This window comes from Brassica napus, chromosome C4 (assembly GCF_020379485.1).
Source record: "Brassica napus cultivar Da-Ae chromosome C4, Da-Ae, whole genome shotgun sequence".
Lineage (NCBI taxonomy): Eukaryota > Viridiplantae > Streptophyta > Magnoliopsida > Brassicales > Brassicaceae > Brassica > Brassica napus.
Genome location: NC_063447.1, coordinates 27,287,623 through 27,304,951, shown reverse-complemented (window position 1 = coordinate 27,304,951; position 17,329 = coordinate 27,287,623). Strand labels below are relative to the sequence as shown.

At 32.1% G+C, this 17,329-nt stretch overlaps 1 pseudogene; it reads right to left on the bottom strand.

The window, feature by feature from the left end:
* Positions 1-837: 837 nt before the first annotated feature.
* On the bottom strand, positions 838-16,203 carry LOC125585951 (annotated as a pseudogene).
* Positions 16,204-17,329: the final 1,126 nt, after the last annotated feature.

The window sequence follows — 17,329 nt, the reverse complement described above, 5'->3', positions numbered from 1 at the left end:
CAACACCAATGGCTACTGATCCGAAGCTCACACTTGCTGGAGAAAAACACAGCAACATGACCGAGTACAGGACACTAGTAGGCAATCTCCAATATCTTTCTTTCACTCGTCCAGACATTGCCTACGCCGTCAACAAGCTCTCTCAGTTTATGCATTCCCCTACTACAGATCATTGGCAGGCAGCAAAAAGGGTACTTAGGTATCTCTCTCAGGCACATCCACATTCGGTCTCTTCTATAGTAACTCGAATCCTCTCTCTCTACATGCTTTCTCCGATGCTGATTGGGCAGTAGACACTGATGACTACGTCTCCACTAATGCATACATTGTCTACCTTGGCAAGCACGCTATCTCATGGTCAGCAAGAAAGCAGCAGGGTGTTGCTCGCTCTTCGACTGAAGCTGAGTACAGATCAGTTGCTAACACAGCCTCTGAGCTCAACTGGATTAGTCACCTCCTCTCTGAGCTCTGTATCACACAACACAAGCCTCCAACTATTTACTGCGACAACACTGGAACTACATATCTATGTGCTAATCCGATTTTTCACTCTCGAATGAAGCACCTAGCACTAGACTATCACTTCATCCGCAACCAATTTCAAGCTGGCAACCTCAGGGTATCACATGTCTCAACTCATGACCAGATTGCTGATAGCTTAACCAAGCCCCTTAGTCGCCAGCGCTACCTGATGCAACGTGATAAGATCGGCATCTCCAAGGGTCCTTGATCTTGCGGGAGGATATTAGAGATATCACAGAATATTTCATTACCTATAATCTCTCCTCCATATTATTCTCATTAGTTGTAATTATACGTGATTGCCTTGCACGTCACTTCTCCTTCATGTATATATGTAACTCGTTCCTTATCAATAATACATCATCTCTTCAATACAATTCTATAAAGAGTACGTGATTTTTCTTAAAAGGTAATTGGCATTGAAGTTAACAAATTATTAAGGTACATTAAAACGGGATGCAGTCTTATTATTCTGCATCAAAGGAAACGCATGGCCATAAAACTCTAGAATTTCAAACCAAAACCTTGCAATTTTTCTTGGATGATCATGTCTATCTTCTTCTCCATTTCAGGGGTAAGATAATTCTTGGAGTCACCGACTTCCCCTTTCTTTCCGTAATCCATGTGATTCACGTCGTTTCTTTTTCTGGTTTTCTTTACTTCCAAACTCCTCAGATTACCCAGAGAGTAAAGCTCCAAGACCTCGTCCACAAGTCCACTCTCTTCTTCTTGCTTATTAAAAGGACAACCCAAGAATTCCGCAAGCCTCTTGATCTGATCACGAGGCTCTGATTTCATTTCCTCATACCTCATGAAAAGGACATGTTTGGGGTCTTCCAAGCTTCTTAGCCAGTAGCTTAAGAGGTGCTCCCAGAAAGGTCCATAATAGATTGTTCCGTTGTAGAAAGATTCGAACTGTGACTGGAGATCACTTCTGGTTGGTTTTGTTTTAAGAATAGCATTGCCAAAAAGCCACCACGAGACCAACGTGTCCTTCACATTTCTATACACATACAAAATCTTTCATGGAGATTGCTTGAGGGTTTTGTGCATCGCGTGCAGTGGCATGTGAGTCAAAAACAGCCTCGGAGTTGCTGAGAACTTGTCTAGGTGAGGACTTGAGCTTTCGTGATAAACATCCATCTCCAAGCATGGTACAACACCATGAGGATTAGCATATTGTATTGGATGATGAGGATCAGAAGTAGAACGGTTCATTGATTTCTCAAGGAGGGCGACAGTGAGGGCCTTGAGCCAAGTTGCGTCTGATTTCGGGTAAGAAGCAAGGATTATATCCGTGTCCTGTGGATGAAAACCACTCTGGAAATTAAGTACGCCTTGAAGGGTGTTGTAAGAGTACCAACATCCTTGATACTTGCAAAGCTTCAGCCCTCCAGTATCTTTGTGTGAAGGAAGCGAAGAGATCAACTTATTGGTTTCTTCGCTTATATTGTCGTCTCTTAAGATGGATGGAAGCTCCTTGGAATCAATTTCTTTTGATGGTGGTTCTTGACTTGTTCTTAAGAAAAGATGTGTTTAAGCTTCATATGAAATCGTAATAGATATAAGCGAAGATGCCCAAAGAAAAAGAACAAATTTTAAATGTCATGCTTACAAAATATTTACATAGTAGAATATCATTATCTGTGAAAAAGGAAAATATTTAAATATGGATGGGTTAGTTATTGTATAATACTAGTTAAAACTAGGTAATAACTTGCACCGTGCGCAGGTGATTATTTGAAACTATATATTATAAATTTGTTAAAATTATACATTACATATGGATATATTAAAAGAAAAGTTATTTTTCTTAAACACACCACAATTCTTCCATTGTTTTTTACCATCAATTATATCAAATATACGATTGATAGTAGATGAAATTTGAGCTTACCACTCCAATATTTTTTTTTTCCTAATTTGATATATCTAAAAAAATAAAATACAGATTTGAGCTAATGAAAAAAGACTGAAACATTTGCATGATACCGTACGTAATGCACATGAGTTAGACATGTTTAAGGCAAACATTTATTAATTATTATCCCTAAATTAGAGGTTAATTAGACATATATAATTTTCTCAAATCAAACTCGATTCAAATATAGGGGCCACATATGTATAAAACAGTAAATCGCTGTAATAAATCGATGGCTACAATTAAAAAATTTGCATATCTATCTACTTTTAATTCACCCATTGACATAGCAAAATAATACATGGAAAGAAAAATTAATAAGATAATTCTATTTGACATTTGCTTGGACACCACAAACACGAGAGTCAATCATTCGGAAAATATTTGATTGACTCAAATTTCATTAATCTTTTGAATTGGAGCATTCAATATTTGACACCAAGATTTACTCCATTAAGAAAATATAGCTTAATCAAGATCCAATGACATCGTTTTTTTCCGATTCATTCAAATTTATCATGGATTATATATTTTATTTTCCAGTAGTATCTTCATATTGTATCTAATTATTTATAATCAGAATAAAATATGATTATATTGTTGACGTGATCGCGTATACACAGCTATTATGCTAACATATTACTAATAATACCTAATTAATATACAACAACACAGAGACAAACCGCACAACATTCTACTTGTTTTTGGTTTATTCAGTATAGTATATTATATAACATAAATTTGAAAAATTATATAATATGATGGCCAATGACATAATATTATCTCGAGTTGATATGGATGTTAAAAAGTATCGATATAACTTAACATGGCATATAAATTATATTATCCATATAGTTTACATTTTATACAATAGTATTGTGACATGGATGTATAAAAAGTTTCAATATTCTAAATTTAGTGAACACGTTCATGAAATGAGACTATATGTTTTTGGCAAGAAGCTTAGAATAAATGCTTAGAATCAAGATGCATAAAATGAAACATATATTATATGTTTTTGGCAATGACGTGACATTTAATTAGTCTAGGCCAAAGAGAGTTATTTAAAAAAAATTGTGAGGTGAAATATGGTGTTGACAACTAGAAAATGGCAAAGTTGTGAATCATACATGAGATAAATGTTTATTTATAAAAGTTCTCCTCAAATCTATATTATAATAGATGAGTTTTTGCTCACTCCTCAGCGCGCCACGTCAGCGTTTTATGGGTCCCCACTTTTAAAAAGTGTGAAAAATATCAAGTCTATGGCTCGAACCCGGGTTATTGAGATATAAACACCAACATTTATACCACTAAGCTAAATGATACTTTGTACATTGATGGTCGAACCTAATATATATTTATGAAGGTCGGAAGCTCTTGCTTCTTCGGCTTCCTCTGAGGGTCGGGCCTACAAGTGCGTTATGGGTTTCATTTTTAAATGAGACTCATCACGTTATATGAAAAAAGCTCAAGTTTGCAACAATTATAGTTTTCTCATATTGTAAACTGTTGTCGTTTAACATGAGTTTGAGTTCTTTTCATCACTGTTTCAAACAAGTCTGAGTTACGTAGTTGCGCCATGTGTCTGTTCGTAATCTATTTTTTCACCGGTGAACTCTTCATGTCCACATCTTAAATCGCTTGATCATAAATGTTCCTGATTTGTAGCCCCTCTATAAACCCTATATATGATTCTCATCTTTGATGAACCAACCAACTTCTAGAAAATGCTCTGCCTCTCCAATTCGTCAAACCTTCGAATCTCTCCGTCTTGGTCGTAGTAGTCAGAGCACAGCCTCTGGCTTCCTCGCTTCTGGGATTCCCTGAACTTCAAGAAAGACATGGAGTTTGTGGGAATCACGGTTCTCTTCCTTGATGAAAAGGTAAGTTAATCTTCGATCTATAACACTTATTTAACATAATTGTTTTAATTTATTTTCTGATTCTTTGTTGAATAATATTATTTACAGATTTCGTGATTCATGGGTTTACTTCCGTCGGACGTGCTAATCATTACATGCCATCTTTGAAAGCTGGTTCCATTGTGAAAGTCGATCGTTTTGAGGTTTCTAGGTGCTCAAGCATGTATAAGATAACTGATCATCCATTCCTCATTCGTTTCATCTCACTAACCATTATTGATGAAGTCATCACGGGTGCTCCTGAGATCAATCTTCAGTCAAGATTAGACTGTTTGACAATCTCCAAGTGATTGCGAACACAAACCTAGAACTCCTAGGTATATTATCATATTGCATATGAGTTTATATTATGTTTTGATATCATAATTGATATCTAAACTCACAGATGTGGTTGGACAAATCCGTTATGTCCAGGGCTCTGGCCTCACCAAAGAAACAACTCGAGTCGTTATCCGTCTCCTCATTGATCCGTAAGAAACAATCAACACATAATTCTCTTTATATTACTGTCTATATTGTGCTAACATCAATAATCAAAAATATTTCATACCCAAGATTTGTGGTCGTCTATTTATATGTCTTACTTATCAATCTAATTTTACACAAATCTTTATTTTACTGTTAAAAAGAAACCACAATAACCCAAACAATCAAAACACCAAAAACTAGAATCCCAAAAAAGACGAATCATTAATGATCACATCTCTTTTTGTCTAATCTTACAAATAAACTTCAAAACAAATATATCAAACCAATCAACTCAACTAAAACTCAACGACACATACATTATGCCAGCTAAACAAATATAAACTACACAGCCAAATATTTAACAATTTACAAACTTACTTTCACAGATGCTTACGAAGAAGACAAATACGACAACCAAGATCACTGAAATTACCTAAACAAAAAAGCAGAGTAAGTTACAAACTCTGATAAATACAACTAACAATGATTTTTGTTTACATATTACCCATCAAATAAAAGAGAAACAAACACAGCCACACTAGGAGATACAAGAGACAATCCCAACAGACACAAAGGCGGCAACAACATCTTCACCTGCTCACTCCTCTTGTCTTATAAAAATAGCTTATATGCTCAATGTCAACATGCCAAAGCTATTGTCTTTTTATGAGAAATACATATATTCGTTTAAAACCCATTAAGACCCAAATACTAATTGTCACTCATTTTATAGTTATTTTTACAAGTCTTCATATATTTGTTTTAAAGGTCCGGCAAAAACAACAAGTTTAAAAGTAAAAAAATATATAACCAACATAATAAGAAGAAAAAAAATATTACTTAATACACACAACAAACACAACTAAACTGGAGAAAAAATATTCAGAAACAAAAGGTACTCTCAACAACCTTAATATAATTTATGTAATCTCAACAGTACAAGTAACAAATTAAAAAAAACAAACAAACAATAAGTCTCAGTGACACAGCAAGCAACAACACGATTTATATCAATCACATTACTAACACAGTTTAGTCTTTCATGAGTGGAGAACAGTGCATACACAGTACATCATCACAACTCTAACTCTATAACAATAAAAAACTTAAAACTTAACTTATATACATTTCTTTTGTTGGCTCTTGACTTAGTGTTACGAAAAGATGTGCTTATCAAACGAAATCATAATATACATGTACATATAAGCGAAGCTGCCACGGAAAACAAATATTGCTAGCTAGTAATAAAAGAAGAAACATAATCTAACTTGCTCGTAATAACGACAAACATATTTTATTACTTCCTGTTAAAAAGATATTTAACAAAGAATATCATATCCTTTGAAAAAATATATATTGAAATATGGATGGGTTAGTTGGTGTATATATAATACTAGTTAAAATTATTCGAATCAATTGATTCCTTTTACGTATCCATTACAGCTAATAACAATTTGAGTTCCCAATAAATCCCACATGATACATGAGTTTTAAATAATCTATGATTTTAAAATACTAAAATCTCAGAACTTTGTCTTTAGTTAGGTAGGTGTACAATATCATTTTTATAATCAAACAATTTATAATGAGGGATTTACTAAAGATAATTGAAAGTTAGACTTTGAAAGATAATATATATTTCATCTTCAATCAAATGTACAATTAATTTTATATTATCAGCATTTTTGGTGGGTTTCACTTTTGAAAAATGTGAAAATATGTAAAGCCTGTGGTTCGAACCCGGATTATTGAAATATAAACATTAACATTTATACCACTAAACTATAGGATATTATATACATTGATGGCCGAAACTAATATATATTTATGAAGGTCGGAAACCTTTGCTTCTTCGATTTTTTCTGTGGGCCAGACGGGCCTACAAGTGTATTATGAATTTCATTTTTAAATGAGGTTCATCACGTTATATGAAAAAACAACAATTATAGTTTTTCCATATTGTAAACTGTCTTCGTTTAACACGAGTTAGGGTTCTTTTCATCATTGTCTCAGACAAGTCTGAGTTACAGAGTTGCGCTGTGTGTCTGTTCGTAATCTATTTTTTCACCGGTGAACTCTTCATCTCCCCATCTTAAATCGCTTGATCTTAAATGTTCCTGATTTGTAGTCTTTTTGTAAACCCTATATATATGATTCTCATCTTTGATAGAACCAAATCTGCATCTCCACAAAACTCATTAATTCCTCGTAGCTTTAACGATCTTCTAGAAAATGTCTCTCTACCTCTCCAGTTCCTCAAACCGGCGTTCCCGGCATCCGTCACTCAACCTTCGAGTCTCTCCGTGTTGGTCGTAGTAGTCAGAGCATAGCCTGTAACCTCCTCGCTTATGGGATTCCCTGAACTTCAAGAAAGACAGTGAGTTTATGGGAATCACGGTTCTTTTCCTTGGTGAAAAGGTAAGTTAATCTTGGATTTATCACACTTATTTAATATAATTGTTTTTAATTGATTTTCTGATTCTTTGTTAAATAATATTATTTTCAGATTCTGTGATTCATGGGTTTATTCCCGCCGGACGTGCTAATCATTACATACCATCTTTGAAAGCCGGTTCCATTGTGAAAGTCGATCGTTTTGAGGTTGCTAGGTGCTCAAGCATGTACAAGATAATTGATCATCCATTCCTCATTCGTTTCATCTCACCAACTATTATTGATGAAGTCATCACGGGTGCTCCTGAGATCAATCTCCAATCATAATTAGACTGTTTGACAATTTCCAAGTGATTGCGAACACAAACCTAGAACTCCCATGTATATTATCATATTGCATCTGGGTTTATAATATGTTTCTTTATCATAACTGATATTTAAACTGACAGATGTGGTTGGCAAAATCCGTTATGTCCAAGGCTCGGACCTTAGCAAAGAAACAACTCAAGTCGTTATCCGTCTCCTCATTGATCCGTAAGAAACAATCAACACACAATTTCCTTTATATTATTATCTATATTGAGCTAACATCAATAATCAAAAATATTTCCTACCCAAATTCTGTGGTCGTCTATTTATCTCCCTTACTTATCAAACTAATTTTACACAAACCTGTATTTTACAGCTTAAAAGAAACCACAACAACCCAAACAATCAAAACACCAAAAACTAGAATTCCAAAAAAGACGAATCATTAATGATCACCTCTCTTTTTTTGTCTAACCTTAGAAATAAACTTCAAAACAAATATACCAAACCAATCACCTCAACTAAAACTCAACGACACATACATCGAGTCAGCTAAACAAATATAAACTACATGGCCAGCTATTTAACAATTTACAAACTTACTTTCGCAACGACACATACATCGAGTCAGCTAAAAAAATACAAACTACACGGCCAGCTATTTAACAATTTACAAACTTTTGCAACGAAGAAGACGAAGACGACAACCAAGATCAGTGAAATTACTAAAACAAAAAAAGCATAGTAAGTTATGAACTCTGATAAATACAACTAACAATGATTTTTGTTTACATATTACCCATCAAATAAAAGATAAACAAACACAGCCACAACAAGAGATACAAGAGTCAATCCCGACAGACACAAATGCGGCAACAACAGCTCCACCTGCTCACTCCTCTTGTCTTATAAAAATAGCTTACATGCCCAATGTCAACAAGCCAATGCTATTGTCTTCTTACGAGAAATAAATAAATTCGCTTAAAACTTATTAAAGCTCAAATACTCAGAACTGTCACTCATTTTATAGTTATTTCTACAAGTCTTCATGTATTTGTTTTAAAGGTCCGGTAAGAGCAACAAGTTTAAAAATAAAATAAAAACATATAACAAACATAATAAGGATAATAAAAATTATTACTTAATGCACACAACTTACACAACTAAACAGGAGAAAAAATATCCAGAAACAAAAGGTACTCTCAACAACTTTAATATAATTTATGTACTCTCAACAGTACAAGAAACAAATTAAAAAGAGAAACAAACAGTAAGTCTCATTGACACAACAAACAACAACACGAACTATATCAATCACATTACTAACACAATTTAGTCCTTCATAAGTGGAGAACAATGCATACAAAGTTCATCATCACAACTCTAACCCTATAACAATAAAAAATAACTTGAAAAACAACTCAAAACGCATAATTCACAACTACAATAACCCTACCAAATATTGAGATTAAACAAGAACTTTGTCCACAACTCCGTGCTTGTGCGGGGGCATTCCCCTAGTTAATTTAAAAGGATAGTAAAACGACAAGTATCCTTTTCTAAGCAAACAAAAAAAAAGCAGAACTTTTTTTTACGATTTTTTTTTTTTTTGTATTTTCAGTGAAGTCTTCTGAGCAAACTTCACAAAAACATACTTATAAGTTTAATTTTATAATTTATTTATAAATTATGAAAAGAAATTTCCGAGGGAAAAATAAAATCATGTAAATATAAACAACTTTAAATCATGTAATCTAAAATTTAAATATCAAATAGTTATTAAGTAGATGAGAATTTATATGGTTAGGGTTTGTAATCTATAGTCAAATAATGTTTGTATTTGTTATATTATTAACATTAGATTTAGGATTTTAAATATTTTTTGAAATGTGAATTTGACATATAAGTGTTAAGTTCTGTGTTTTAAACACTTTATAAGTTGATTTTATGTATTAGTAAAGGATTCATATACTTTATAAGTGTTTTCCGAAGAAGTTTGCCAAAACTATAATCTTACCTTGGACTTCTATATAACTGAATTGAAAGGCAATTTGGAAAAAATTACCCAAAATTTGAATCTGAATGCAAATATATCCTCTCAAATTATCTCAAATGTAAAAAAAGAAAACCTAAATTGTAGTGAAATTATAACTATCCCGTTGTGACCAAACAAAAGATTGCAGACACTTTTACGAGTTATAGCCTTGAGAAATCTTTTCGAGACTATAAAGTTGTTTACGAGGCTTCTCAAGAAGTATACTCAAATATTTAATCTTAAAAGTAATTTATAAAAATTTTAAAAATATTGTTATGAAAATAAATTGAAATATTGTACATTTAGACAATTTTAAGTCAGGCATATTTAAATTTAATATAAAAATTTATTTCAAATAGATAAGTGAATATTGATTAAGTCATGATTGACCATTGGTTAGCGTTGGTAACATATGTTCAAGTAATTTTGTATTTTAGGGTTAGATTTTAGATACTTAAATAATTGTTTTGAAATTAAAATATGATATATAAGTGTTTAATTTTGTATGGGTTAACATAAAATGATGTGTTTATTGCTATCTAGTGAAACTATTTGATTTTAGGGATCAGGGGTAGGAGACTTCTTAAGAATTCTGCTAAGAAGTTATTTACCAGTAGACTTTTTAGAAGCCTTCTCGAACGTACGAGAAATTTAGGATAACAAAACTTCTTCATAAGTCTACTAGACTGTAATACACTAGCATACTTCTTTATAAGTCTTAGACGCCAATTTTTTTTAACCTAATTAGAAATTTGTCTCCTTATATAATTTTTTGACACATTCTCTATGTTTCCCTCATATGCATGTAATAAAAATGTGATGTTTTCTCTCTAAAACTCTCTAACCTCTCTCTATTCTCTTGGAAGTTGAAAACGCCAAAATTTATATCATTTTATCATCTTTTTATCTCATGTGATTCTCATTAATTTTTCTTTTTTTGCAGGGTTTTTCAGTTCATGATTTCATCTTCCCTTCTAAAAACTTAAATCTATAAATTTTAGATGTGTATTTTTGTATTTTTTGTGCTTGATTCAAATCAAATTATAGATTTAACCTAATGTAATTGTTTTTTATTATTTAAGCATACAAAGTTCTATTTTGAAGTTTTCTCTGTTTTGAAATCATTTTATAAAATTTCTGTTATGAAAGTTTTTCAGATCTAAGGATAATATATCGGACTTCGGACTTCAATAGGAGACTTCTCCAAAAGTTTGCTAAACTCCAATGCACTAGCAAACTTCTTTAGAAGTCTACTATGAAAACTAACAAAATTGTACGATTTCATTTTTCAGAAATTATTTTTGTGTTCTTGGCCAAATAAAGTTATAGTTGTACTTAATCTGATTTTTTTCTTATTAATTTAGATTAAAATTTGTATTTTTCATGGTTCCATATTTCTCTCTCAAAATTAAGATAGAAATCCTTAATTTTGATGTTTTATTTGTTTTGTGTGTGTTGAAACCAAATACAACGATATATTCAAACTTATTATGATTATATATGGTTTTGCTATTATTTTAGTTGTAAAAGTTCTAGTTCGAAACAATATAAAGTATATTTGTGTTTTTGTGTGTTAAATTCAAATAAAAATATATATATTTAACTTATTTTGCTCGATCTATTTTTATTTTAAGTATAAAGAGTTATATTATGAAGTCTTTCTCTATTTTGAAACTGTTTTAAAATATTTTTGGATATGGTGATTTTTTAGATTTGAGCACGATGTATCAGATTTCATTAACAGACTTGTCGAGCAGACTTCTCGGGCATACGTCGCCAGGAAGTGTGCTAAACTAAGAGGAAACTAAATATTTCAAAGAAATCCGAATGCAACAGAGTTATGCACTGACAAACTTTATGATGAAACACTTCAACTGTTGAATGTACAGTGAGAAAACATGTAGAGATAGTCTTTTCTTTTGATTGTTTATGAATCCACATTGTCTCAAATCCAATACAATTCTTTTTTGTCTAATGTTTTGTTCCGTCTTTCAAGTTCATGTGACCATAAACTATTGTTTTCATTGTAAACAATTTAAAGGGTTGGTCTTGTGGGGAAAATGACTCATTCCCCTACGAACTAGTTGTTCCCGGTTTTTTCACACATGAACTTTTAAGCCATGCCAAAAACCACATGAACAACGGAAAAATAATTTATTCCCCTATGAACTAGTTGTTTCCGGCTATTTCACACACAAACTATTAAGTCATGCGAAAAACCACATGAACAATTCTATTTTTTGAATTACATACACAAGAATTACATACACAAACTATCGATTTTAAACTAATTCCCCTAAAACTGTAAATGGTGTTGTTTAAATGTTAACTTCTTTTATGACAGGTAGATAGTCTGTTTCATTTAGGTTGATAAAAATAGAAAACTATGTCGTTTTGTTCTTCTTCTTTAATTTTGTCAACTGCTCTTCTTCTTCAGAAATCGTCGTACTCTTCATCATCAACTGAGGAGAAAAAAATTTACTCTGCATTTTCGAGTTATATGACATAGTAACTGGTTGGGTAGATACTTTCGATTTATATGATATAAAGCATATAAAGAGATCATATGACATTAATTTCTGGATTGAGGAGAATATATAAATCCATGCAGGACCGGAACCTGATGGCATCCGCTTATGGAACCAATCAAGCGTCCTAGACTACGCCAATTTTATAGTTCCTTGTGACAATACATGGAGATTGGTAAGTTAGTATTTGCTGCTTTTCTTTCTTTATGCATCATGTAAAATATTTTGTTTTTCTGCATGATAATAAATTTTATCCCCAATTGATGATGAAGAGTAAAACGATTTCTGAAGAAGAAGAGAAGTTGACAAAAAGAAGAAGAAAAAGAAAAAAAAACGATGTAGTATTCTGTTTTTACCAACCCAAACTAAACCGTCTCTCCACCTATCATAAACCAAGTTAACGTGTAAATTACACTGTTACGGTTTTATGGGAATTAGTTTAAAATCGATAGTTTGTGCATATAATTCAAAAAATAAAGTTGTTCATGTGGTTTTTGGCATGGCTTAAAAGTTTGTGTGTGAAATAGCCGGGAACAACTAGTTCATAAGGGAATAAGTCATTTTTACATTGTTCATGTGGTTTTTGGCATGACATAAAACTTCATGAGTGAAAAAGTCGGAAACAACTAATTCAGAGGGGAATAAGTCATTTTCCCTGGTCTTGTGTTGTCTCCCTATCCATTTTATGTATAGTAAGTTGGTAGATAATGATGACAAAAAATTCGTGACAGATAAAATGATTACACAAAATTATGAGTTATTACATACAAATTTATAGCAAAATAATATTTGACACAAGTACAACATAACAAATTTCAAATATATCACACTTTTTAATATAACATAAGCTCGACACGAAACAAATAATACATAAGTTCAAACATCTGAAATCACAAATTTATGTTCAAAAAGACATTAAACTATATCAGAAAACATGAACATATCATGCTCAAAAAATTATAATAAGAAGTCTAATCATATTAGCTACAAGCATAAAGAAACAAAAGCACTAATAATCTCATCATATTAAACATTAAGTTATAAAATTCATACAGAGGCTCTGCAATTGACAAATATACATGAATGAAGAAGAAAATTTTAACAACTCTAATTTTTTTTTAATTATACAGGGGTATTCTGGCCTCCACAGAAGTGGATCCAGACTAGCCACGTGTTGGCAGCCTACGTTTTCAGCCCACGTGTCGGTCCTCTGTCTCTGGCGATGCTGAAATATTAATTCTCCAGTGGCTAGGACTCGAACCCTGGTGGCTTTACCATATTGGGCTTTGCCCTCAAGTTAATCAACACCAGGTAACAAGCCCTGGTTTAACAACAAATTTTAAATTTGAAGAAAATGTAAAAGTTAACTAAATTAAAAAGATAAGACTTCTCAAAAAGTCTGCTCCTATTACTTAGAAACATAAATAAACATAAAAATTTCTAACCTCATAATTATACACAAATAAGTTGTAAATTTCATTCATGAGCTCCAATATTAACAAATAAATAAAAATAAAATCTTAAAAGTTCATTTTAAAGTTGGAAAAAATAAAAGTTTACTAAAATAAACGGAAAAGACTTCTCTTCTTAGAGCAAACTTCTCTAGAAGTGTCATGTTTCGTTTCTTTTTACAATTACAAATTCTCAAATGATACTTCTAAAGAAGTCTCCTCAATTAGTAGAATTCTTGAGAAATCTTCCTTTGTTAATCCCTGGTTACTTTTCTATTTGGAAAAATGATTTTACTATAGCATGCTTCTTTAGAAGTTTTTTTTGATAATCAGATTAATTTTGCAACAACGTGAATTATGCAAAATTTTGACTTTTTCATAGAAGACTTGCGGAGAACTCTTCTATGAGTAGACTTCTAAATAATTATTCTTTATGTCACATGAAGTGTCTGGAGTGTCCAAGAAATTTGTATAGTTTAACTTTGTAATTGACCATATTTGACGTTATCAGAGCAAAATCAAAAGACTGCGTAGAGAATGGACATGTGGATGTCGAGCACGTTTCTGGAAACAAGCAAAATGCAGATATCCTGACAAAGGGACTTGGCAGGATTAAGTTTAAAGACGTGAGAGAGTTTGTTGGTGTTCAAGACACAGCAGAAATCAACTTCAAGTTTAAAGGGGGATTAATGGTGGAGTAAGCTTGAAGATGATTAAACAAAAATGAAGGCTAGCATAGCAAGCTACGAGAAGTGTTTATCCAAGTGTGGTTTAAGATAAAGATCGAAATGAGAAGACTTGGGACAGCTGGACCAGATCCAATTAATTTGCAGCCACTTGGCACTAGCCTTTTAAGTAGACAAAGAACCAAAGGAATGATGAATCAGAGAGACCTTTCGAGTAATCCAAACCCAAAAAGAGAATCATTACATGGAGATTACTTTTGGCTTATAAAGCTGAGCTAAGACATAACAGTAAGCATAAATCAGAAACACATTCTACAAGATCTTTCTTAGTGCTAAGCTAAAACTCAAATAGTACAAGAAACGATTATGAACCAATAGATTGGTAAAGATGAATCACACTGCATGAACAAGGAATCAATTTTTATCACATGGGTGGTCGATACTGAGAAGGAGAAGAATGGTTATAGAAGGAGCTAACCCGTTTGGAAACGGAAGGATGAGTGAAGAACCCTGTTGCATTCACCATTTTTTGAACAAATCAAAGAAATATACAAAATTGTTGGATTACTTAGACGATCGCTCTCCGATAGAGTGTGTTGTAATGCCAAAGTGCGGTAGAGACTGAATCAAAGGCATGGACTTTGCGAGTCGAAGATGGCTTCTTTTGATGTGGAGAATTTGCAATTTTCATTTATTTTATCTGTGTAAAAAAAATCAATTCTTGGAAAGTTCTAAAGCAAAGAGGAGAGGAGGCAAAGAAGGATAGAGACTACAAGAAAACATAAATGTAACAACGACCGAAATATGGTTATTTCATCCTACCTAATCCTTTAGGATGAAATAACTATGAAAGTCAGTTCCTCGTCAGACGTAACGTATATTTTCTCGCTAATTAGTCGCGAGCTTACGAGTAAAACTCTCATCGTAAAAAAAAGTTTAATATTTCGTCGTAAAAGACACGTAAGGTAACGAATGTACTTTCCTCGTAAAGTTCTCGATTCCTTTTGTCGTGAAAGACACGTAAGCTTTACGACGAATCTGCGTGTCTTCCATAATAAATTCCAAGTAAATTTTAATAAAGAATTTACGCCGTTTCCTCGTAAATGACTCGTTAAATCGACGTAAATTAAGCTACGAATTTACTTTGATTCTTGTTTTTCTACATTAAAAATTACAATTAAATAATAAATAAAATTATTTAAAAAATATTAAAAATTAAAATAATAGAACAATTCGAAAATATTTTATAAATATTTAAGTTTCAAATTTATAGTACAATCAAAAAGTAGCTAGGGGTTGTTTTGGAACTCCTGGAAGAAGTCATGACTCCTCTCCATCTCTTCCTCCTCCTCCTCTGCGCGGCGCGGCTATGGAATGCTAAATTTTTCATGTCTCGCCTGCAACATGCTCTCCAATTGCGGATTTTCAGTTGCTAGGACGTCTAGAAAACTCTCGAGTGAACCAATATGAGCTTGTGTCACGCCCAAATCAGAACGCATCGCGTTAAACTCAGAACGCAGCTGAGCAGTCTCATCATCCCGTCTCTGACCATAAGACGATGTCGTTCTTGGGACAGCGACATCGTTAACGGAACCAATCCCCAACGTACGTCCCTAAAGGGACGACCTTTAAAAAAAGATTAATGTTAGTTAGTGATAAAATGTTATATTAAGTGAATAATAATAATAATAATAATAATAATAATAATAATAATAATAATAATAATAATAATAATAATAATAATAATAATAAATTTGTACCTCCTCGTAAATCTTATCCACTTCAGATGTGGATAATGTGACGGGTATTCCATCGGAGGACTGCTGGGTCAGTTGGGTTTGGCGCTCTTCCATCTGAGCAACCACGTCGTTGTAGATTTTCTCAGACCTGGGATCTACAAATTTCCCAACCTTGTTCTTGTGGGTCCTCTCGTAAAGGTCCTTAAGAGATTGTAGAACTCCCATCTCTTTGGCCTAAAAATATATATATGAAAGTTAGAATATATTTTAAAATAAATAAAAAAGTTAATTAAAATACTTACCATCTCTACATGGACACCGGCGTGGGGTTTTTGACCGGATGAGTGAAGCATTGGTAAGTTATCATGCTCATCTTTCGTCCGACAGGAAGCAGAGCAACTGTTGGAGACTTTAATAGACTATGGCATGTTCCAATAACTGATGAGGCCATCCCACATATCCTTTGTAATCTCAGCGGGTTTCCTGTGCTCATAACCCTTCACCACCCAATCATCCTTCCAGTTCGAGACCGTGTCGGTCGATCAAACTTGCGCCTTCGTGACAAATAAATTCTTTAGAAAAATAAGTTGGTACATGTAAAGATATATTATACTTTATTTTAAAATTACAGTAAAACCTCTATAAATTAAAAATTTTGGCACTTGAGATTTTATTAATTTATTGTGATATTAATTTATAAAAGTTTCCTTATTTAGATTTTTTATTTTAAGATATATTTATTCTAAAATAAAAAAAAATTGATTTTAGTATATACATTAATTGTTTTTTTGTAACATATATATACATTAATTGTTATTTTTTGAAATTTGACATTAATATTAATTTTATTATATTATTTGGTTTATATAATATATATTGCATCGAACTTAAATGTGGTTTCAGTTATAATATTACTAAATCTCATCAAAAATATATTAAGTGTTACAAATATAAAGATATTTCCATTATGAATATAATATAAACAATATAATAATAGGTTCTTGCTTATATAAAATATGTATACATATAAATATATAATTTATAATTTTAATGTGGCCATATATTTACATAGAATTTTCTAAAAAAATATTATCGTATTATTTTATCAATTTGTGTCAAATTTTGGACCAGCCCAAGTTGTGACCGATAAAATTTATCAATTTATAGAGATTATTAATTTATCGAGTATTAATTTATAGAGATTCTAATGTAACTATCAAATTGAATATTAGTGAAAAAAGAATATTTTCAATTCTTTTCTTAAATAAACACTACGGAATTACCTAATATGATTACCATTTATATGAAAATTAATGATTATGAATCATATATATTTGATAACAATATTTGT